Source organism: Mya arenaria, chromosome 17, assembly GCF_026914265.1.
Source record: "Mya arenaria isolate MELC-2E11 chromosome 17, ASM2691426v1".
Classification (NCBI taxonomy): domain Eukaryota; kingdom Metazoa; phylum Mollusca; class Bivalvia; order Myida; family Myidae; genus Mya; species Mya arenaria.
Window position 1 is genome coordinate 45,798,109 of NC_069138.1, and position 26,411 is coordinate 45,824,519.

Sequence of the window (26,411 nt, forward strand, 5' to 3'; positions counted from 1 at the left end):
CTTGTGATGTTTTTTTTTATCTAATCAGTGAGTATTGATAATTAATTATAAGTAAAAGTTATTTTGGGCTTGAATGCTGGGAGGTCAATTGACCGAAATTTCAAAGGTCCAAATACGAATGAAAATAAATACGGAAATACCCGATCATTAGATCGTCACCTTAGTGCAAAAACTCAATACCTGCTTCTATTTCTATATGCAGTAATTGAGTTATTGCACTCGGGTGACAAGATGATCCGTGAATGTGGTAAAAACACACTCATTCCGATATGTTAATGTCGTTTATGTGGAAAACAATTACATAAAATATGAAGCTCTTCAAAATTGTTTCAAACATGCAAAATTAAACAGTTATCAACGCTTGAAAGACTTAAAGTACATTCGAATCGTACAAATCATAACGTTTTACTACGCTAAACCACAAAAACATTAACCTACTTGTAGTCGCAACAGCTTTCGAAAAAAAACAGATGGCACACATGTTTGATTTAGATACAATGTGTTGGTCGAAGCTATGACGCTATTAGATGATAAAAAATGTGCTGGAATCAACTTTAAGTGGATGTGGTATTGCGTATTGAAAAAGAAGCACCATTAATCTGGAAATGTATCAGAATGTTGTTGCTGTATCATTCTTTTCGAATCATGACGTGGTGAATGCCAATTTTAACATAGTTTAACAAATTGTCACTCAACAGTCTAAATGGTATACTAGAAGTTAAATCAAGAAAACGGTTTACACTCCGCACAAATTTTAAAACCAAATTGATGAAGTAATAACTTGCCTACGGCCTTCAACTGGACAAGGAATTGTTGTTTCCCTTGGATCAGATTTAGTTATATAGTGGTCAATTTGTTTTCAAACAGATTTAAACATTTTTCGTATTGACAAATCGTGGATACATTGACCATTTGCAGAATTGCATATCTAAATTATGCAATTGATAGTTATCATGTGTTTCATTTGAATATATGACTTTTACCCACAAATAAAACCTTTACGGACTCCCACGCTCGTAGTTTTATTGATCCTTTAAGTCGTCTAGGATCCTTGTGTTTTTAAACAAACTCGTTGTTACACGTTGGCTGATTAGCTTGCGAGGTTTCCATTGCAGTACTGATCTCGGCCGTAATTAAACGGTTCTAATTCAGTTAAATTATATTTTTGCATTTAGTTTTTGGACGGAATCTAGCACAGCAGATGCAATTTTCGTTTTACATATTGCTATTGGAAATGCCATTTTTAACAAGTTACGATTACCATGAGCATGAGCATTTGTAGACCACAAAAGGGCATTTGATTCTGTTTATGGGAATGCTCTGTGGTACATCTTTTTTTCAAAATGGGACTGAATGTAAAACTCCTTAAAATATTTAGAGCTGTTTCTTCAACATAACTTTGACTGTGGTATTAGCCTATACGATTTATGTATTATGATATTGCTTTTTGCAGATGATAAATGAGAAATTAAACCATCTTTTCAATTATTGTAAACGTGGGGATTCGAGTTCAATATAGGCAAAAATCAGTATGTAGTCGGTAAGCCTCTAAATGCTATGAATGTAACAAAGAAAAATCATGTGACTTACCTCCAAAAATTGCGCTTCAATTGATTGACTCATTTGTAGGTTTGATCTTCAGTTATGCTAGCTTGGGGGTTTTCAAAATCAAAATACATCGAAAGGATTCACCTTTAATTTTGCAAACTGCTTCTAGGAGTTAAGCAAAGTACATGTACAGCTGCTGTATACGGAGAATTAGGGCGCTATCCTATCAGCAGTCTAATAATATTTTACTTCATGTATTTTTATACCGTAAATCCGTGGATTTACGCGAGGAAGGCATCACAACTTGGGCATCTAATGCAAACGTTTACTTGAAGAGAATGGAGTTTAGACGTCTGGATAATTCCTGGGAATTAAAATGTCAACATATTTTCTCAAGTTTTTAAACAATGTTTCATTGCTAGTTCTTTACAAAAGTGGCGTGCTAATATTACCAACAGTGCGAAACTTAATGTTATATAAATGTACTTGCACTTGCAAAGTACGTTTTGTATGGCTGGATATCTAGATATTTTATATAACAAAACAATAGAAAATATCCTACCCAATAACTTGTATCAGCGCACAGACTACGTATTATAATGGTAGGTACGGACAAAATAGACTGGCAAATAAAATGAAAGATTATGTATATTATGCCATTCGATGACCTCCGATCAAATTTTATTAAAAAAGAATTAAAACCTAGCATTTACTTTACTAGTTAGTTGTTAAATACAAACCAACTAGTGTCAATGTATGTAAATTCTTGGCACAGGCATATTATAGAAGAAACTTATTAATAAATGATATTGTTAATGTTTGGATCGTATAATAACTGTGGTAATCATTACCCACCTGCATTTCCATAATATTTCTAAGTAACTAGCTCTACAGCTGTTTATATCCATTATTATTCACAATAATGATGATCATGAACAGTATTCATACTTCTAAAGCTATACTTCAATTGTTATTGATATAAGTTACCTTGTAATGATGATCCAATGAAAGAATATTGTGTTTACTAGTATATATTTGTTTTACGAGATCCTTTGTTGCATATTAATTCGAAATAAACTTCTGTTCTGTTCTGATTAATAAAATATTATCAGATACATTTAATGGATAATAATCTGTGCTTTGGTTGATGCTGCTAATTATTTGGTGGTTGTATACTGTGTACAAGCACATGTTTTCTTTGTTTATTTCAATCGTATTTGTAGAACGTATTTATTGAAATAAATGTCGCGCGTTTCAGGTCGTTTTTCAATTTTTCTTGACCCAAAAAATGTTTTTTTTTATTGGGGCTGGTATATGAATAATAGTTTTTATCAAGAATATGAACCATGTTATGATTAACCAAAATATTTCGCTGCCACATAATTCGATGTCCGTATATTGCACCTGTCCGTTGATAAGTGATATTTAATAATTCTACGAAACAATTTTTAAAACTCATTTTTGAACTACGTTAATCTGATACCTGTAAGAAAAGAAGATAAGATTGATAAGATTTCATATGAATGCAGTACGTGCCTTCATTGTATGCACAGTTATCTGTATAACACATGAATCATTGTCCTGAGCGATAATATCAAAACATTTCACTTTCTTGTTTTAAATTATAATTATGGTTGTCAAAATGACTAGTACATTCTTTATCATAACTTTTAGTAATACAATATATTTAAGTTTTGTGCCTTCATACTTTACATCCTTATTTTTTTTTCTTCGTCTACTATATCAGCGTTTCAACAGGACAGACCTGTTCTGTTCAGCGTTTCAACCACATGCCTTTGATTAAAAGGATGATAATTTAAGAACCCCCCTTATCGGATATTTGAAGCACTTGTGTTTAAATGGACCCGCTCATGTTTATTGTAAAATGAACCTTTTTGTATGACATTACGAAATAAATTGTGATAAATCATCTGGAGTGTTGAAACAAAGATACCAAAATGCTGGAACCCATCAGCAAATGTTGCTTGTTGAAGGCAACTATTTTTAAAAGCGTTAATAATTGCTATGAGCGAATCGTTGTTACGTGATTGGTTGAATGACGTTATTACGTGATGTATCAATATATTGCTAAAAGGTGAAAAAATCCATTTCTTTTGTATAAGTCTTGGTGACCTAGTCGTTAAGCGTCTGTTTTCTTCTTTTTTTCTTGACTTTACCGACATGGGATCGCACCCCACTAAAACAATAATACCTTTTCTATACCATAATTACATTTTTATCTGCAATTTCAATATCACAGAGTAAAATAATGAAAAAATAAGTGTTTACGGGAAAACTAAATTTGGTCAAACAATCATGAGCAAATTTTCAGACTCATTTTTTATCCCCCACACCAGAGAAAATAACACCCCAGCGACGAGATGGACCAGGATCATCGGCAACTGACAGTTGCAACCAGTTTTAGCAACAACAACAACAACAATTACCTTTATTTGTCATGGTAACATTTGTTACAACAGACTAAAACATTCAATAAAGCATCGGTAAACAAGATGGTATCGAAGTAAAATTATTACGAAATATAATAATGTTAACATGTACAACTAAAATAAAGCTTTATAAACGTATTTGCGGGTTCAGTGACATGGGTAAAGTTAGTTAAACAACTTGTCTTAACATTTTGAAGTAAAATACTTTGGAGAGGAAATGTAGAATTTTTATGGTATTAGTTGGGGTTTTTTCAGCAAGTAAATAGTTGTCTTATTAAAAACACAACGTCAACAGATAATTATACATGCATTGTTCATTATAAATACTGCTATGAAAACATGACGCTTTAAGAATAGTGTAATCTGGCACAGATATGAAGTGCGGGTCATTCACGGAATATTATTTCTATAGTACACCATGTAAACCACGTGCAATATACATTTGTGAATGGATGTGTTTATTTAAACTTTAGAGTGAATGACATTCCAGCGTGGATATACTAACAGCAGGTAGGTTTGAGCCTTATTTTTTATTGTTGGTTAGGCAATTACATTTTTAATCAGAAGAATAGCAAATTTGCCTAGATCATTTAAGACCGTGTTATTTATGTTATTAAGAAGCTCTGCGAATTTAATTATATTTGGATTTTGTCTATAATATCTCGGGATCAGGGCTTCAGTAAATAGCTCTCAAGCTTAATTTCTTCTTTAAAACTACTGTATAATACTCCTTTGTGCGATTCGTTCATTTTCTCTCGCCAGACTTGCTCATTTTGGTCGTTTAGGGTTAGTGTTACTATAATAGAGACATTTGTGCTGGTCAACGTATCTTGGTTATCATATAGATAGGTAAATCCAGTGTTGTTCAACAACGACTTTACATAATTAACCAATTGAAATTTAAGCCACTTTGAGCCATTGTTCTATACACCAGTGCTGCATATGAATCCTTTTCAATGACTAGTTTGTTCCAGAAATTAATAATTCGTTTATTGATAGTCATTTTAATAGTATATCGGCCTAATTCTCCGTAAAGCATACACGCTGGAGTACTTTTTCCAGAATTTGTAATTTTTCGTAAGATATCCAAATGAATTTTTTCATATCCATCAGTATTTTCAAAGCCGATTACTTCACAACCATATGTAAGGATTGGTAAAATTGTGTGGTCAAATAGCTTAAGTTGTAAATCTATTGGCAGATCGAGATTATATATTCTTCTATATAATAAGTGGAGCGCTTTTTTGCTTGTTGAAATAAATGGTCTTTCGCTTTATTGAACTTTCTTGTTGGGCTAAATGCAATACCGAGATATTGATAATTATCTACTATTTCTAATAATTCATCGTTAATCTTAAATGAGTAGTTTCTCCATGTTCTTCTGTTGGTGCCGAATATCATAACCTTTGTTTTATTTATATTGATGTGGAGTTTCCATGTTTTACAATATTCTTCGAAGTCATTCAAGCATTTCTGAAATTCATTCGCTGACCTAGCAACCAAGATGGTGTCGTCTGCGAATAACAAAACCAGGATATCAAAGTAGTGAATTAAGTCGTCTACAAAATATTCAATTTTAACACCTCATTATGTTTTGATTTTAAGAAATCCAGTAAATCATTTAAGTAGTAGGAAAAAAGAATCGGTGATAAGCTCTCTCCCTGCCTTAAACCAAGGTTACTCACAAAGTAGTAGGACGTTTCCCCACAAGATTGAACGCAAGACTTTACATTTGAGTACATGTTACGGACTATTTTTAGTATTTTGCCGTCAATCCCTAATGAAATTAGTTTATTTAAAAGCTCAAATCTCGAAATAAGGTCAAAACACCGCTTAAAATCAACGTATCCGACGAACAATTTTTGTTTGCTTGACTTAAGAAGCTCGGTTAGGAAATGTAATGTAAATATATGGTCAACGGTTGAACGGTTTTTTTCTAAATCCGGCTTGATTTTCAAGTATTACTTTATATTTATTTGAGAATAGTGTCAATCTTTGGTTAAGTACTGATGTGAACAGTTTGCCTAGGCAACTAAGAATAGTAATTGGTCTATAGTTTTAGGGTAGCATGAAGTTACCCTTTTGCTTATATATTGGCACAATGTAGCCTTCCGACCAACACTTTGGGTATGTTCCTGTATCTAGAATGTAGTTAAAAAAGTTGGAATAAAACGGTAGGAGGAAGTGTTTCGTTGATTTTATATGCTCGTTACAGATGCTATCAGATGGGCTTGAAGCCTTGCCGTTATTGCATTTATCGATCATTTTCTCTATTTCTTCCTTAGTGAATTTAATGTTTCCTCATTATTTAGCAAATTTATATTTATATTGTCCAGGTTCTCCGTTTCCCCACCATCATCACCATCGTACTATTCTTAAAAAAACCGTAAAAATCATTCAAATCAGCGGTTTTGCTTGACCAATATGATTTCGGGTTGTTTGTATGTCAATCACGCAAGCGGGACGATTTATTGAACTTAAATTGCCTAATATAGTATTTCATAGTACGTTTATAATCGTGACTCGCACGGTTGAGTAAGTTTTTATTAATTTGCGATTTGTTTATATAATATCTCTTCCTAGCCTGGTTATAAATTATCCGTTTATTTCTGCACTGAGGCCCATACCAGGGCTTATTACTTTTATTACGATTGGTGCATATGTTCTGGGAATTAAACATTGGCTTAGGTTTGAAACTTTTTTGTGCGGATTCGTTAAATATATCCGATAAAATGTCTGCAATTTTATCAATATTTTCTTGGTTTTTAACTAAGGTACGGAGAAGATTTTCCATTTCGGCAACTTTCTCTAAGTTGATATTTTCGGTAAATTGTTTGGCATTTTGGTCCTCCCATTTATGTTTATAATGTACGTGACAATTATTTTCTACTGGCTTTGGTCTGACAATTTGGTTTAATATCTCTAACTTTAAGATAGCATGACCGTCCGAGTACAGTGAATTTAGGTGTATAATTTCAAACATGCTTAAATTTCGTAACATATTTGCAGAACATATGAAATAATCAATTACGGAATTTTCTTTAAAAGTCGAGCCCCGATTGATTTATCCCCACCAAATCGCCCATTTAAAACAAAAAGGTTATTATTCTTACAAATATCAATAATCTTTTTTCCAATATTATTGACTTTTGTATCGACAGACACGCGTCTTTTAGAAAATAATTCATTATCTAATTTCTTTACTTGGTTGAAGTATTCCAAAACTTCCTCATCAAAATCGAAGTATTCAGAAATAAATTCATCGGCTTCTAAAAAATCACACATATTTGATGTTTGCCCGTTTGTGTTTCCACATAATATAACATTTTTATATGTGCTACACATATCAATAATTTCAGTTTCAAAAAGTTAATAATATATCTCATTTTATATGAATCCACAGAACATAATCAGATTCAGTTTCCACAACAGAAACAGATTTAGATAAATGGCTCTTACAAAATACTCCGATTCCACCGGATCGTTTAATAAACTTTTGTTTTCTTGCCTGTGATACAAAACTATAATTAGGTACATCTATAACATCATAATTTGCTAACATGGTTTCAGTACAAAAAAATATGTCATAATCTTTTAACAATCCTTCAAATTCTGGATAATTTGACCTCTGTTTTAGACCACATACATTCAGGCAACCTAAGTTAAAGAAAGACCTATCACAACATGATTGGGTCACCGGACCCTTCCAGTCCTATGCCGGTCTACTGTTTCCAGCGTTGCTAGCAGGTCTGCCGGATTAGATAGGATTAGTTTTAGATACATTAGTAAGGTAAACGCAATTCTAATGGACCTCTCAAAAGCATTCGACTGCATGCCTTATGATCTCACCTTAGATAAGCTTAACGCATATGGTCTCTCAGCCCCATGCCAGCATGTTAACTTATGCACAGCTCTCTGACAAAAAGGAAGTAACGTGTCAAACTTGGTCAAATTACCAGTGAGTGGGACTCCATCCTGAAAGGATCCACAAGGATCAATATTAGGACCTTTAGTTTTCAACATCTTCCTAAATAACATCTTCTATTTTATCAATAATGCAGTTTTGTATAATTATGCAGATGACAATACTCTTTCTGTGTGTCCTGACGTTGTTAGACCACTCTTGAAGAAGGAAGTAACATTTTGATAAACTGGTTTACTTCCAATCAATTGCAGGCTAACCCTGACAAATTCCAAGCAATTTTAGTTGGCTCAAAGTCTGTTAAAATAAAACAATTCGATATACTTAATCACACCATTGTTTATGAAGATCAAGTAAAACTGTTAGGTGTTGAGGTAGATAGTTTATTAAATTTTGATGCCGAGATTTCTAAAATGTGCAAAAAAGCAGCTATTTAGCAAGTGAATATTCTTCAAAGACTAAGCAAATTCTTGACAACCGATACTAAGCTTATTATTTTTAAATCTTTTATCAGATTCAATTTCAAATACTGTCCTGTCGATTGGCATTTTTAAAGCAAGACCAACACAGAAAAATTGGAAAAGATTCAATACAGAGCTTTAAAAATTGTTTTTAATGAGTATACCTCAACTTACCAATATCTTCTTCACAGAGTTCAATTGCAAACATTACATTTGTACATACTGTGTAGATGTGCCATCATTAAGAACAACTAAATAAAGGAAAAACTCGTTCCGCTTTGAAGCCAGTCAAGGCTGAAACAGCCTTCCAAGGGTAACAAGGTGCTCCAAAAACTGCCTGGAATTTAGAAGGCTAATCCGCACCTGGACAGGCCCCTCTTGGAAATGTTCAATGTGCAAATAATACATTTTTGCTTTAAAAATAGAAGAAATTGAGAATTATAAGATGTTTTACTGAATATCTTTAATCCTTTGTCTTAACAGAAAAGTAGTTTTGTTTTCAGTGAGATGGCTTACACTTACTAGACAAGATATGGCATTCAAATACCAGACAAGATTTCAGCGATCTTTTTGAATAAAATAACAACTTATTAAATTAAATACCATGGGATTATATCTATAACAGTGAATTATTTGAATCTAGAAAAAAATATTAAATCTAGAATGCTTAGACCAAGTTGAGATTGATATCTTATATCAACACAGTGCATAGACTCTATACACTATATGGATATGCACGATACACCGTGACAGTACATACACTGGCGTTATATTCTATACCAGTATATACTGTGCACGGTATATATTCTATTCATTCTCAGAGGTGTTGAAGCAGTGCTTCAACACCCCTGTTCTCTATACAATGTATACAGCCAGAGATTTTGAAGATTTACTTCAACTCCTCTGTTATAGTCTATATACATTGTGGAAGCGTGCACTATACTCTATTCATTGTCAAGAGGTGTTGAAGCAGTGCTTCAACACCCCTGTTCTCTATACAATGTATACAGCCAGAGATTTTGAAGATTTGTTAGTCTATATACATTGTGGAAGCGTGCACTATACTCTATTCATTGTCAAGAGGTGTTGAAGCACTGCTTCAACACCCCTGTTCTCTATACAATGTATACAGCCAGAGATTTTGAAGATTTACTTCAACTCCTCTGTTATAGTCTATATACATTGTGGAAGCGTGCACTATACTCTATTCATTCTTAGAGGTGTTGAAGCAGTGCTTCAACACCCCTGTTCTCTATGCAATGTATCAACCAGAGATTTTGAAACTTTACATCAATTCCTCTGTTATAGTCTATATACATTGTGGTGGCGTGCACTATTCTCTATCTGTAAATTTGAACCTGTGTTATAGTCTATATACATTGTGGTAGCGTGCACTATACTATACTCATTCTCAGAGGTGTTGAAGCAGTGCTTCAACACCTCTGTTCTCTATTCAATGTATACAAACGGAGATTTTTGAACAAAAAATGAAGAAAACTGCACAAAAATAATTTTGATGAATTTATGTCATATCAGGCAACATATTTAATATACTTAAATCATAGAACAATTATATGGCGCAAAAAATGATTTTTGGGGTAAAATGTTGGAAAAATTAAATGAAAATGACAATTTATGAATTTTGCCAATAACTCTGCCTAATTTTGCAATAAAAACACCAGAACTACTGCAGCTAATATATATCATTTAACATTATTATATATTATATAGAAACACAGTTTTTTTTAAACTATGATTTTCGGGGTAAAATGTATGAAAAATTAAATGGAAATGAGAATTTCTGGAATTTGCCAATAACTTTTTCAAATATTGCAATAGAATGACCAGAATTACTGTATTTCATAAATATTACAGTTTAATATATCAAAAGTAAAGAAACTATGTAATTTTGTGAAATGTGAATTTTGGGGAAAATGTTTGAAAAATTAAATAAAAATGAGAATTTCTGAAATTGCAAATTATTAGCACAAATTTTGCAATACAATGACCAGAAATTTTACTGTATTCAATAGATACTATAATACAGTATAACAAACCTAAAGTGTAGAAACCATGTATTGTGTGAAGTGTGATTTGGGGGGTAAAATGAAATTAAATAAAAATCGACACACAGCAGTTATCAAACAACACAAATAAACAAAAATCATTTATGTGCATTTTTCTGAAATTGTCTCCTTAATTTTTGAAGCTCTGCATCAATCCTCTGTCAAATCAATTAACCTTGTTCTCTGTATTCATTTATGATGATCCCCTTTTAGTTAATAAATCTTTTGAAATCATTGAAAATTGACCTTTTTCTCTGTCACCTGTATGTCGATGAATTTTATAATGCAGATATTTGCCAGACTCGCAAAATTCATAACAAACCAAAAGCCCAAGGCATTTTTTCAAGAATATAATGCGACAGTCACTTGGGTGTAGAGCCTTGCCCAGCAACGTCTACATTTTTAAATTGTCATAGCCTAAAATTGTCATTTCCCGACATGCCAACATTTAGACATATCCAACATGATAACCCAAACTAAGGTCTCCCTAGGCTAAATACTTTTCCAGCTAGACACTAGAATTGGACCTACAATATCGAAGATGTCCATAAAACCCAATTCACATAACAGGACAGGAGACCAGGACAACCAAAAGACATGGTTGTCTATGTTATAAACAAACAAGACTATGCATTTACCATAACTGTATCTATTTTGAACATGAACAGAACATTAGTAAATTTAATCCTAAGAATCTGATGTCAATAATCCCATACATGTATGTATATCTATGTCCATCAATATGATAAGAAATGGAAGTTTCTTCTAAAACATACACAGAAACAGCTATTGTTCATATAAACCATAACATAAGGTGTCTTATAATTATGTCAACAAGAGCTGTCTTTGGACAGCACGCTCAATTAAATGAGGCTTTGTCTTAAAAATGAATACAATAATGATGTAATATGTGCCTGTCGAAAGCAATAAAAAGAGTCAAATTAAAAAGTTAACTAGAAATGCTGCAATGCAACAAGAACTTCAGCCTTTATTGTGAGATTCAGTTTTAAATGTATTAAAACTGAAGTTATTCAGTACCAAGCATTTTTCTATTTTTAGTTACAGTGACCATGACCCTAGGGACCCAAATCAAATATAAAAATGAAGGGAAATTTTGCCTTTAGACAGTTATTAAATGGTAAATAATATTTGACAGTTATCTATGTACATCTACATTTTAACTTTAAAAAGGTTTCCTTGACATTAAACAATCATTTGTTTTTATAAACAAAAAATTAACAAAACAATGTGGCGAACAGATCAAGAATCTAGGTTTAAGAAGTGACATTTCTAGAGGCTTACCATGTGCTCCAATATGTATGGAACTTAATAACCATGGTTTTATTGAATTTATACTGTCATATAGGATAATGTGCAATATAGTTAACAGAACACTCAAAAGTACAATGAAACATTTAGGTTAGAAGTTAAAATATAATTAGACAATTAGCCATAATTGACCAAGTCAGTATGGAAATTAACAACAGAACAAGGTAACTAAAAAAAATATAGATTAAAAATAATAATATATGATTTGCATTCATTTAATTCATGTTTAAAACAAACTTTTAATAATGAGCTAGCTCAATTGTTACTAAGCAATGTGCTTTATTGCTCACCTCAGAACCAGACACATTATTTGTTTCAATAATATGTTCACAAGATTTTATTCACTAAAATATGTGCCTAATTATTAACTTTTTACATGTTATGCCTTATTTGTTGTAAAGTCTTGCTGGCTAAGTTGTGATTTATGATGAGGAAACAATACCTCTATGAATAGCAATTTTTAAGGCTTTTAATACTTGATTTAGTGACTCCTGTTTCATCTTACCTACATTCATTCTTTAAGGAGGGCTTGGGAAGAGAATATGGCCTATAAAACTAGAACATAGTTTTTTTCTAAAACTTGACCAAATTTCATTCATATAAAGTGGAACTTGAGGCCACTCTAATCAAACACATTTTGACCAATAAACAAGTTTCACCTAATATTATTTAAATGTTGACGAGAATAAATACTGACAAATATCATGAAAATTATATATATAGTTTCTGAAGCATTTACAGTTTATATTATTAGAACAAACAACCTACATGCTTTTTGTCCAACCTGAACAGTTATCAATCTCTACTAAGATTTTTTTGGTAAACATATTCTGGCCAGTATGAATAAAGACCAAAGAGACAAGAGCTGTCACAGAGACAGCGCTCTCGACTATTCCGCTGCTTTTCAGTGAAAGGATTGAAAAGTTTTGGCGAAACATGCATGGATCACTGTTAGATTAGATTTCAATGCAATACATGATGTGCTGAGATATTAACATAAATGTGGTTACATGCAAAATTTTAACCAGAATTTTTATCTAACTTGATTATTCAATTAGGTTGGGTGGTTGTATAAAGTCTCAATGCAATTCATCCAGTAGTTGCTGAGATATTAACCTATGTGTGCTTACATGCAAAACCTTAACCAGAATTTCTGAGTGAAATAATAAACGCAAGTATTTGCATTAAATGCAAACTATAGTTATATAACTTGGAAAATTAAGTAGGTTGGATGGTTGAGTACCATTGTATCAAGTCTCAATGCAATACCTCAAGCAGTTGCTGAGATATTAACCTTAGATATAATGTGTGCTTGCATGCAAAACCTTAACCAGAATTTCTAAGTCAAATAATAAAGGCCTATTATTTACATTAAATGCAAACTAGAGTTATCTTACTTGTTTAAATAAGTAGGTTGGATGGTTGAGTACCATTGTATAAAGTCTCAATGCAATACCTCAAGTAGTTGCTGAGATATTAACCTATGTGTGCTTGCACGCAAACCCTTAACCAAGGGGTGACACCGACGCCGACGCTTGGGTGAGTAGTATAGCTCTCCATATTCTACGAAGTTGAGCTAAAAATGAGTCCCCATACTAAAGTGTTAACACTGTATGAAACTGTTAATAAAAATGAAGGACAGACTATGATCAATCACAATAGTTCAACATGAGCACTTTGTACTGTGTTGAGGTAAATGTTAATCATCCAACTTATCTAAGGGTAATCTATTTTCAAATCTATAATGTATTTGTCTGTTAAAAGTTAAAATTGGTATATCATTCCAATTTTAGTGAATCTTTATGTGACGGATGTCTTGTCCATTAAGTTGCCTTCAATGAAGATTTTGAAGTCAGACTGTCTCTTGTTGGATGTGGGGAGTTTTCTGAAAGAAAAAGGAACATTAAGCAATACATAAACACAGTTCCATTGTTGGCTTCAAATATTGAACTATTAAGGAGCTTTTCATTCATTTGTGCCATTGGCTTCAATGTTAAAATTAGATAGTTACCCCATATAAGTATCATTTGAAAGGGCTTTGCATACTGATTACTTATATGTAAAATCAATGACAAGAACATATTTTCACCTTGAAAAGTTATTGCTGGCATCCCAAAATCACATTATTGTTCATCAGATACATTAAGTTATTATCTATCTTGCAAAAGCTCTATGGTTGATTTTGAAATATGATAGTTCTTATACATATTATATCTTAATATTACAAATTAGCCACACTTTTTGTGATATAGATTTTATATATATGCACATAAAAATATGTAACAAAAAATATACAAATAAATAAGAAACGATAAAAACACACAAATCTTAGTTTATTTTACATTGATAGATAGTTCATATAAACTTTGCTAAACACAGAAAGAAAATAATTGTTTCTATTACAGGATTTGAACCTGGACAATTAATTTTAATGTGAATGAGCATATTTGAGCATGATCACAACTGTGCATTACAACAAAGGATAACATTGAAAACTAACAAAGGGCAACTACTACAAAAAAAAACTTGAGTTATGGTTTCTGTGCACTGCACTTCTGCTAAATAAGATCTATCTGTACATATTTGAAGTTTGAGATCAACACCTCAAAGACTTTTCAAGTTCTGCTGCAGACAAAAACTCAGTATGAAATATAACAAAGGGTTATTACAAAAAGAACTGTAAACAGAGTTATGGTCCCTTAACACTGCACTTCTTCTCAATAGGGATCTATCTGTATATGAAGTTTGAAGTTAATACCTGGGGGATTTATGCTCAAGATTACATTCCGTGCACACGCACACACACGTGCACAATTACACAATTACTGTATCCACTTTGCCTTTTGGCAAGGGATAATCAATAGTTTAGTCCTCATCATCAGGGTCTTAAACAAACATGATGAACATAATCATAGCATGCATAAAACAGTTTACAGTTGTATCAAATCTGGAATAAAAAACTGTACCTAGATGAATTTGTAACAGGTGGCGATCAGTCATCACTTTCCTGTTTCCTGTTTCTCATTGTGTCATTCCTGTATCTCATTGTGTCTTAGTTGGTTTAGTACAACTCTGGCCTGGTCCACAATTGCAACAACTGAAAAACAACTGAACAATTAGCAAAAGAGAACTTATACCTTAAATGTACATAATATATTGCTACTAAAAAATGACTCATACTGTCAAACACTTGTTTCCATGAAAAACTACAGCTATCACCTATTGTAATAAGAGGTTTCACTGAGAGTGATGTTTGCTTTTAAGCATACAGTAACCAATTAGGCAATAATTTTAAAACTGCCAAGCACAAAATAAACATAAGAAAATAATCCTTAATATACCAAAAACAGAATAGTGTTTTGTTAAATTAAAGTAAAAAATGAAAAAAAGTTATGAAGAGAAGAAAAAAAATAAAAAAAATATAAAGATAATAATCAAAGGTTTACAATTCTTTGACTACCATACACAATTTAATGATTCATATGCACAGCTATTTTTCTTATCACGTCCAATATGTGCATGAAGTTTGAAGTTAATACCTCAAAAACATAGAAAAGTGAAAGAAAAATAATCAAAGACCAATAACTCTAAAATACCATAAACAAAAATGTTTTTTGCACAGCACTTCTCCTCAACATATTTAATATGTGTTAGAAATCTCAGAAGCCTTTGGAATTATGGATAATAGAAGACTTGTCCAAATGAACCCTAACCATCAAGTGGTAGGAGTATAATAGCAGAGACAAATCATACATATGTCTTTATATTTAATATGTCAATGTATGTTTGAACAGAATAATTATGTTAATTCTCATTTCTTGGCTTACCTCATATTTATATTGTTATACATAGAATTAATCCAAAGAGAACTTACCATTCACTGACAAGATTTCCTCATTATACACAGGAGTATCTTCATACTTTTAGAATCTCTCCATTTTTCTTCTCCATGGGAACTGCAATGCATAACACATAAGAAAGGAAATCAAACAATTGCATTTTTTAAAACAATTTGTAGAGAAAAATAAAACATGACTTCAGACACATGCAGAATCATTTGCATTTATTTTAAGCAAGTTACAAGAGTAACTGTACCCTATGCCATCTGAGTAAAATCTGCATGCAACAAACATGTGCATGCAAAATTGCATGGACTTTCATTTATTTGCTTAACAGTTTCCATTAAACCTAACAACCTGACCAAATACTTGAAATATCTTATACTTGAATACATTATGTTATACTAGTAAATGACATTGAGTACATGTAAATATGTGTTAAAAATCTACCTTTCAAATCCAATGCTTTCTTTGCATCAAAACGTTTGTCTGTTTGCCCTTAAATTGGTCCCTCAAGAGTATCTGGTCTGAAATAAATATAAAATTCACCTACTTTTAAGCTAAAATTAGCTATAATACTAACTTGGCTGATCTTAGGAAAAATGAATCTTAAAGCTGCACTCTCACAGATTGACTGTTTTAACATTATTATTATCTCAGAGAATCAATGCCTTTAATTGCTAACAATAAAACAGAAGTCATGTATTGAGAAATCTGCTTATTATTTCATTTTTCTGAAAGTGTTCAAATTTAAGTCACAGAACAACAATTATGAACGTACATATGAAAAACAGCTATCTGATATTTTTTCAGCAGTTTTAAATCATGGTTCGCGGACATAATTTATGCACTAACATTGCATGATTCATTCCATGATGAAAAAAAAAGTTGTCAGAATGGTAAATCTGTGAAAATGCAGCTTTAATAACAATCCCCAACAGTTCCTCCCAAAGACTTGTTTAAAAGGGGCTGTAATCTGTTTAATGAAATAGCGGAAAAAAAGAAAATTGACGAAAACTGACATAAACTTGGTATCTATGTGTACAATGCATTAAAACTTACTAACTGAAGTACCACATAATTTACAATAAAAAAAAATCGCCAATATATTACAAGTTAGGTATAAAGATTAAATATTCCAACTGTTTAGGATAAGCCTTCATAGCACAGTGGATACAACACTGGACTGCAATTTTGGCTACACCGGTTCCAACACATTCTCTGACTTGATATTTTTTTTTTACATTTTGCATTTTGGTAAAACAAATTTACCATTATGATATCAAAGATCAAAAGATTTTTTGAATAATTGTCCTGAGATTCTTTACAGAATATTATTATTTTTTTTTTTGGGGGGGGGGGTCCCACCCCTTTTCTGGATCCGCTAGTGTGGGTTACTCCCGTAAAATGAACTGAATTTAATTTGGTGCAAAGCTCTAATAAAAATTTGTGTATTCAATTAAATTCATAAAACTAATTAATGTAAACAAACCATTTGCAACTATCCCTGAATAACTTTTAAATGATAGTGATTATTTTCATTTGCATGATAACTAAGAAAATATAAAATAACACTTGAGTGTCCTGTATGGTATCCCGATATAGTCAATACTTACAACTTACATGTGCAGGAATCAGGAAGGAGTTCCATTCTACCAACTTAATACCATTCTTATTTGTCGTCTTCTTAACCGGATGCTTGAATTTTTGTAAACAAACCCAATGAACCCTGCATCGTTCCACTAGACTTTCTCGCTTAATATTTACGCTCGGTTGTGCCTGTATCGAAGAAAATGAAGACCAGTCCAAAACATTGCGTCATTTAGTATTTAGCACGCGCGAGAGAGGTTCAAACGGGTTCAAAACATCGAATTTGACCGACACTGAACAGAGGTATATGGCTATTTTCTTTGAAAATATAACACTTTCTAGTTCAAAAGGTAATTGAATTTATGTAGATACGTAAACAATTGACAGTTTAACGAGTATATTTTATTGATATAACGAAGTACTCCTTAAAGCTGCACTCTCACATACATGTATTTTGACAACTTTGTTATTTTTTATTTTTGTCTTGGAGTTTGAATGAGCCAGTTTCTGTGTAAATTAATATATGCAAATAAGTGATATAAGCATGCTGACATATTCCGTTAAAAAAAATGTTTTATGGCAAAAAGTGCTACTAACAGTTGGAAGAAAAATGCATAAAACATCATTTTCTTAAAGCTGCACTCTCACAGATTGAACATTTTGCCAACTTTTTTTATGTTTTATCTTGGAATGTACTAATTTTGGCGAAAATCCATGGAAACCAGTTATATAAGACTGCTGACAAATATAGATCGCAGATTTTTATATATACCAGTTCAAAAATTGATGTTTTGTTCATTTTTCTAAAACGTTTATTAACGGTTTTAGCCATAAAACATTAATTTTCAAACGGAAATATGAAAATCTATGATCTGGTTTTTTGTAAGCAATCCTATATCATTGGTTTGCAGATATTTATACAAAAATTTGCTCTTTCCAAGACAAAAAATAAAAAAGTTGTAAAAATGGTATATCTGTGATAGTGAAGCTTTAACTAAAATATATATGCAATCCAATGTTTTTTAAGCAGTCTTGTGTCACTGTTTTTCTTGCACTTATGCATTTATTGGCTTGTATAAAGACAAAAAATAAAACAGTTGTCAAAACATTTAATCTGTTAAAGTGCAATGTTTATTTAAATATACTTGATGCTTGCCTCAATCATTGCCGCTGACCGATCATCAGATGACAGCACCAACATCCAACAATGCAGCGATATTTTTAAAGTCTCTTTCACATCATTCTGTATCCTAATATTTTAATTTATTTAAGATAGTTGCTTATCAAGATGTTGAATGCATATTTTACAGCCTTTTAGGCTTTAGAGTGTATTCAATGTCATTTTCAGAAGAAATATCTTGATCGAAGCTAGGAACAAGCTCACAACTGGCATTAGTGAGTCATGCCTGTCAAAACTAATTTTGGGGTACATGCATGTGTCTTTTAAAGTAGTACAGTAGACATCAACTTTACAATGTACATGAATACATTGCATTCATACTTAAGTTATTTATGTATTCATGTACATTGTAAAGTTATTGTAGATGTAGATCGTGTCGATGAGAACCAGCCGTTCAGTTAGCTCAGTTGGTTACAGCGCCATGATAGTGTTCCAGCAGTTGTTGTTGGTTCAAGCTCCACACTGGGGCACTTCTCCTCCCAGGTTTACTTAAATGGTGGCAGCGGTACATGGCAGGAGTGCCTCCGTCAGCTTTAAACTACAGTCGAAACTCGATGGCTCGATATTCTAGGGACCAGCCAAAATACTTCGAGCCTCGAGAATATCGAGCCAAGCGGGATTGCTTACAGAATGTTATTTTTTTTATTATTCGTTACAAAAAGTCTTGTTTACCTCGTTTGTTATTGGCTATGCTATCTCCGCGAAAGAAGAGTATTAATTGGGCATAGTTACACGTCTTAAAGTTCGTAACATCACTTATTCGATACTTAGAAAATATTATTTGATTGTTTTTTATTAATTATAAAAATTATGCGAAAACAACAAACAAGTAATTTTAAACAGTGGGTAACAAAAACATAGCTTATTAGTTATATAAGGATGCATTGAAATTTATACATGTATAACAATTAGGGAAAGAACTTAGATAAAGTGATGGCATGTTTATTCAAACTGTTAAGTCATTCAAATTTGATAATAATTATAATAAATTGAATTAATTTTTATCGATTAGCGCCGTGTGCTAAATGAAGCCAACAAAACAAATCAAGGTGTGAGGTTCTTACCTGAACCCGCGAAAATGACATCGACCCAAGCAAACAAAATTGTGAAATTCTTACTTGGAACCGCGAAAATGACTTCGAGCGTGGAGAAATATCGACCCTCAATATATCGAGCCATCCGATCAAATTTTATATGAACAAAGAGTTAAACAAAATCGGTTCTTTTAATCTGGTTCAAGCCAACGAGGATATCGAGCCATGAGATATCGAGCCAACGAGTTTCGACTGTAATATATATATAAAGGGTTAATGGAGAGGAGTGGAGTGTATTGTGTGTCACTGTCAGTGTGTAAGAACCAGCCGCTCCGATGTGGAAATACTTGTACCATAAGTCATGGTTTTTAAGTTTATTGTTTAAAGTTTCATTTTCTAGTTTTGACCTTAAAGGTGCACTCTCACAGATTGAACGTTTTGACAATTTTTTTGTCTTGGAATGAGGCAATTTTTGCGAAAATCCATGGAAACCAGTTATTTAAGACAGCTGACAAAAAATTAGATAGCAGATTTTTATATTTAAGTTTAAAAAGTAATGTTTTATGCATTTTTCTTAAACCATTAGTAACGGTTTAAGCCATAAAACATTAATTTCCAACGGAAATATAGAAATCTACGATCTGATTTTTTGGCAGCAATCATATATCATTGGTTTGCAGATATTTATGCAAAAATTTGCTCTTTCCAAGACAAAAAATTTGTAAAAATGGTATATCTGTGAGAGTGCAGCTTTAAATTTTATGATTTAATGACAACTGCCTTGAAATAGATACCTGATTTAAGCATTATGCCAATGTTTATAAATTTCTATTATATTTTACTGTGAAATAATGTAAATATATACATATTTATAATTGTTTGTGTTAGTTTAAATTTGCTTGATTTATCATTAACCTAATTATATATTCTTTCATTTTTTTTGTATTAACCCAATATTATGTCATATAATATATCTATGGGTATATAATACCAAGGTAAACACATGTATACAAATCACTTATTATTATGTATAGATAGTTTTTATTTCCATGTAACTCATTTGCCTACATACATTTTGGAAAATGTGGTCCATTACAGATAAAACCCAGATGTATACATGGCCTGGATTTCCATATTATGCTGCCCAGAATAAAAGACGATGCAGTCCAGATAAAAACATTGTATGGCTCAATAATCTTTACCAAACTTGGTAAAAAAACTTTGTCATATTATGAGAAATCCCTGTTTTTTTGTTAATTATCTTCATTCACAGTATATGCAATTCACCAAGCAACACAAGACTTAATGTCCACTTGACACATTTCTAGTATATTTGGCTTGTACATAAACATCACTTTTTCATAAGAGAATAAATCTCATGTAGGACATTTAGATTGCTCTAGAAATAATTGCCAAGATGTTTTGCATTTGAATCATGTTTAAAGCATACCCAACATTATTTGCATTTATTGTGTTCATGATTGTGTTGTATTCTTCCTTTTTAAGATGCATCAGATGAAGTCTTTGACTATCTAGAAAGGGATTTTGTAAGCTAGTACTGGACATGAAGACAGTCACTTGGAAATGATGATTGTGCAACAGCGGTTAAACATATGCAATACATCATATGGTAATTTCTTTTCACCTCAATGAATATTTAAGTGACCTACCCACAAATAAAGTGATTCTCTAATAGTTCCAATTTCCACTTTGATTTTGTAATCTGGTATTCTTCATTACTACTACCCGTAACTGGTATCTAAAAATAACATTATAATATTCATCAATAATATCATAAGACCATGTGAATATTCAGTAATTTATATATGTAATCAATTTGTTTTTGTGTATGTGGTGTTTACAGGGCTCTCACTAGGCTGAAAATTTTGGGAGAAGTGACTTCTCCCTTCAGTCAATTTAGGGAGAAGTGGGGAGACTTTAGGGAGAAGTGAAACTTTTTATAACACCTGATACAAAAACTATGCCATACCACACACCTCAGTTTATATTCACATTCAAATTGATTGCTATAACTATATAAAATGTTCATAAAATAATGTATCATTTTTGGCTCAGCAAAAGTGTATTTGTCAATGTCACATAATTTATCTCCAAATAGCATCTAAAATGAACCAAAAAAATACATCTAAGGATTTGAAATAATCATAATGACCTCATAAATGAACTGTCAATAAAGTAGGGGGACGAATCTTGTTTTGGTACGTTCGGGATAGGGTACGAATGTCACATTCAGCTGTGCTGTTATTTACTTGTCTCTGGCTAAATAATTTTAAATATGCTGACATTTAAGAACCAAATGACATTTAAATCAGTGTCCTTGATGAAAAATTTACCAATACATAATGGGAAGTTGAAAAATTAACTCGGAAAATTGTTCTGACAAAATGGCGATCTCGCCGATTTTTTTTGACACCATAACTGTGACAGGAGAAAATTACTGTAAGTTTACTCTACATAAAGCAAAAAAATAATTTTACAAATCATTTTTCATCATGAACATTTCACTAAAACCAATCAAATATTTGGTGATACGTCATGTTATTGATTTTCTTAGCGCCTACTTGCCGATGGCCCGAGATGGCTATGACCGTCTGCTTCCAAAGCAACAATGTTTAAATGTCTTGCATTGTTTGTTCAATACATATATTAATTACTTTTTAACATAAATTAATGCTTGACACGATATTTCATAATTATGTCTCCAATTCTATCTCATTTTAACGAACTTATATCATTTGATCAGGGTCTTCTGAATGTACATTCTGATTGGTTAACTTTCAATAGCTCCGCCTACTGGCGATGTTTTGGTAATTGAATGACACGGCCCAATTATCCGATTACCAATTTGTATGAATGGCTTATTGTGATGTTTTGACTAATGGGACATTGGCCAAATACTCGCTGATTGACAGATTTACAATGTGCTAAAATTTTCGGCGAAGTCAATGTCTCTTTGATGATACAAATGGGCGAAGTCTGGGAATTTTAGGCGACCACTTCGCCCAAGCCGCCCTAAACTTTATATGTTGGAGTTTGTAGTTCATTGTCAGTGATTTTTTTATTGTGAAAAACTCCATTTTCCCCAAAATTAAAAAAATTACATTACATTCCGGATTAAAATAGCAATGAATTTCTTGAAATATAAACAAAATCTTGACAAGTCTTACTCTTTCACAGCATAAGGTATGCATAAAAAAGTTAAAAAATGTATATTTGCCATTATATAAGCAATTTTGGCCTGATTTTGTATTTTTCCCAAAGTTGACTTTTTACCGAATTTGCGTGGTACATTGTACAGGCAGTAAAAAGAATTCATAATTTTTTTTTATGAATGTTGTTCAAGTTTCGTCCTTGGGGTCAAAGTTGTCCCAACCAGAGTTCCCCTGTTACTGATAGACTTCTAGAACAAAAATTGATACACATTCAAATCAGGCAATGACTTCTGCAGTAATGTATGAATTCCTTAGAAACTGATGTCTAAACTAAAAGGTATTTAGTTTCAAAGATTATGAAACAAGTTGTTACAACAATATTATAATCACCTTTTGGCAGGATGTTAAGCAAGGTTTTGCCTTGTTGAGGAAATCGTAGACCTCGTAGTACCCTTAAGGAACCCACTTGTCTAACTTAGTGACTACAATCCAAACTCACAATGTCTTCCTTAACAACCACTTTATAAGCAACCAAGGACATCCTTATCAAATACTTCATTTATAGCAGCCAATGACTTCCATAAAAAATGATGACTTCCTAAACAATCCTTGGCTTCTTTATCAACCAATGATTGCCTTAGCAGTTTTGTCATTATTATATATTATCAATGTTTTAATTTTCAAACAGGTGACCAGACAGGGAGGAAACTAGGGAAATGGTTATCCACCAACAGCCCAAGTGCTTGGTTGATAAGAGGAGCCACAGCATTAAACATTACTGCACAAAGTGGTGTGCTTTGCTAACACTTATGATTGTGATTTGATAAAAAAGCAATGAATGAACGCTCATTATTCATAACTATAACTAAAACATTGATGTCAAAAGTTGTCAATTTTCAACATATATAGTATTTGAGATCCTGATCTATAGTTGTGTGCAATGGATTATCAAAGAAAAACAAAAGAGTGGGCAACAAAATGAATAGCATAATGCACCAGTCAATTGTAACCACATCCCGCCCCCAGGTCCGGGGACTTTTGACTTTTGGTCCAGCCTACCCCAGGTTAAATTCCCTGAACTGATCCTGAACTAAAATCCCTGCCAAATTCCCCCCGCATCCAACATACCATAGGTAAGACAAAACCACCGCATTCACACCCAGTATACCCCCAGACGGGGGTGGTGGTGGTTTCAATTGACATGTGCATTACCCATTACCCATTTACACCAGTAATTCATAATTATATTTGATAGACATGCCTCTTGTCAAAGGTTTTGAAGGGTATGAACGTCAGAACTACCTGCCTATGGCCTTTCAAGATTTTATAACATTGTTAAACTAAAGAAATTATTATTAAGTTTATACTAGATCTTTGTTAAGAGTGACCCCTTTGATAATTCTGGAGAAAAACTATTAGGATTAGGTTCTGTACTTGTCCATAATTTGTCATATGACATGTAAGCAGGAGTTCATTCCTTCAAAGAATTGTGAATCTTATATAATTATGTATTTGACATCTTATGAATTTTATCACACTTTAACCTAGAGGCAGTTCAAATAAATACTGCTATGATTGAACCAATACTGAATAAGGGCAAGAATTCCAAACAAGACAGTATACATCTAGTATCATGTTTGTCTGATAATTTTGAAATCATAGTGATTAAATCTAAAAGGATGTTAAAGCTGCACTGTCACTGATTAAGAGTTTTCACATTTGCTTTGAAAAAAATAATTAAAATAGTCTGACTTTAGCATGAATGCCTTCAATCCAGTCATATAAGATAACTCTCAATGAAACAGAATTCAATTGTCTGAAAAACTGCCAAAATTTTCATTTCTTCTCAAGCATTACTAACCATTAAACATAGAGTTTTAAATGGTAATAGGAAAAACTGTGATTTTGTATGCAGTCTCATATAACTGTTATCAGACATGTGCACAAAAGTTTTTCATTCCAAGTTAAAAATAATAAAAATTCATATATCTGTGAGAGTGCAGCATTAACAATGAAAACAATTATTAAAAATGGTATTTCCAACTGTGTATAATAATGCAACAACAATTTACCTTCTACTAGCACACTGAATTACAAGTTCTGCTTTTTCAAAGAAAACGGGCATATGGGAAGTACCATCACTTCCAGCGATATTTTTGTTGTAGCTTTTTTTTATAAGAAAAAAACTGTTCATAGATTGTGTTTTAAGGTGTATGTTTTATAGACAGTACTCCAATTCTCTTTAATATATAATATGTTTGTTTCATTTAAGGCTTTTGTGTGTTTTAGGGCTGTTTCAGACCATTCCTGATATCGTATTTTCATATAAACCCTGCAATCATAATTGCATACCTCTTTGCAAAAGAATAATAAACATTCACGGAAATTAAACAGTAACGGAATTTTTCGAATTTTTCTCAACATAAGAAGAGACTTTTGTATTTTGGCCCAGCTAATGTTATTATATTGTTGACTAACATAAGTTTACAAGCAAATTAACAGGCAGAATAGATAAAGAAAAGATGAGCATGTAGTCTTGTTTTGCATACAGAAGTAAGGGGATTAGCTAGCCCTTTATATGTGGATTCATAATTGCTAGGTGGGTCTCGGGGCATGCCCCCTCAGAATATTTTGAAAAACATGGTGCATTCTGGGCGCTCTGAGGTGCTTTATTTTGTACTGGAAAATATAAATGACATTTAATGGATCATGTAGTCAAGTATGCATACTGCAACTTTGGCTGATTTTTTTTATGTTTTTATCAGAATCATGTGGATTCATCCGCATACTAGTGTTATATGCAGCTTCACGCCTGGTATCTCAGACAGACATTTTTAGGCTTATGTAGATGTTTGCAAGGCAAGGCTTGGCAAACCAAAGCGCCTGTCGCATTATATTGGTTTCAAAGTGCTTTTGCATGTTGTTTGCAATTGTGCATTTTGCGCGACTGGTAAATATCTGCAATATAAAAACTTAAAATTCATTGATGCCTAGGTGACCAAATTTCAAAAAAAATCATTTCATTTGTCAAACATTGTGCCCCAAAAGCACATTTCACATAAGTATGTAGTTTCTTTACTTAAGGTCTATTATACTGTAATATAAAATATATTTAAAAACAGTAATTCTGGTAATTTTATTGCAAAATTTGACAAAGTAATTGGCAAAATGCAGAAATTTTCATTTTTTTTTTCTAACAAATTTACCTAAAAATCATATTTTACAAAATACATAGTTTGTATATTTCAAGTATCTTATAATGTTATATAATATCTGTTTTAAAAAGTTATTTTGGTAATTTTATTGCAAAATTTGGCAGAGTTGATGCTAAGTCCAGAAATTCTCATTTTCATTTAACTTTTAAAACATTTTGCCCAAAAATTATATTTTGTACAATGTGAGTGTATTATACTTATAGTATATTAAATGTGGTGTCTGATATAACACAAAACCAACAAAAAAATTTAATATTTTTTTCTAGATTCAAATAATTCACTGTTCTATGTATGATTGTTTCAAATTTATGTAATATCTGTCGAACACATACAACTACTTGTTTGTTTTTTTTTCGGCAAGAATTTTGTTTAGGTGTTACGACTTTACTATTTCAATCAACATTCTTTTACAGTGATAGGTGTTAAAAAATAACATGATAAATATAATACCTCCTCTAAGCAATACTTTCCAAAGATTTTTCCTAGATAAATTTTTAGTTTTTTTACCAACTACACATCGATGCAAAAAGCTGTTATTCCCTTGTATATTTTGGTACTTACAATTTTGCTATTTCAATGTATATGATTGCCCTTTAAGTTATAC

At 32.1% G+C, this 26,411-nt stretch overlaps 2 long non-coding RNA genes across 6 annotated transcripts; one reads left to right on the forward strand and one right to left on the reverse strand.

The window, feature by feature from the left end:
• Window positions 1–11,074: 11,074 nt before the first annotated feature.
• On the reverse strand, window positions 11,075–17,368 carry LOC128223779 (uncharacterized). Of its 2 annotated transcripts, none has more exons than XR_008259352.1 (5): window positions 17,239–17,368; window positions 16,066–16,142; window positions 15,651–15,732; window positions 14,743–14,873; window positions 11,075–13,661 (listed from the first exon to the last, which is right to left on the reverse strand). It is a non-coding gene; the product is annotated as an uncharacterized LOC128223779 (long non-coding RNA). The 2 variants fall into 2 exon arrangements; XR_008259351.1 differs by having other exon boundaries at window positions 17,232–17,367.
• A 45-nt stretch (window positions 17,369–17,413) lies between these two features.
• LOC128223781 (uncharacterized) lies at window positions 17,414–25,118 on the forward strand. 4 transcript variants are annotated; one of them, XR_008259353.1, is made up of 4 exons: window positions 17,414–17,508; window positions 20,518–20,629; window positions 20,926–21,049; window positions 23,281–25,118. It is a non-coding gene; the product is annotated as an uncharacterized LOC128223781 (long non-coding RNA). The 4 variants fall into 4 exon arrangements; XR_008259354.1 differs by having other exon boundaries at window positions 20,518–20,600; XR_008259355.1 differs by having other exon boundaries at window positions 17,456–17,555.
• The last annotated feature ends 1,293 nt before the right edge of the window (window positions 25,119–26,411 follow it).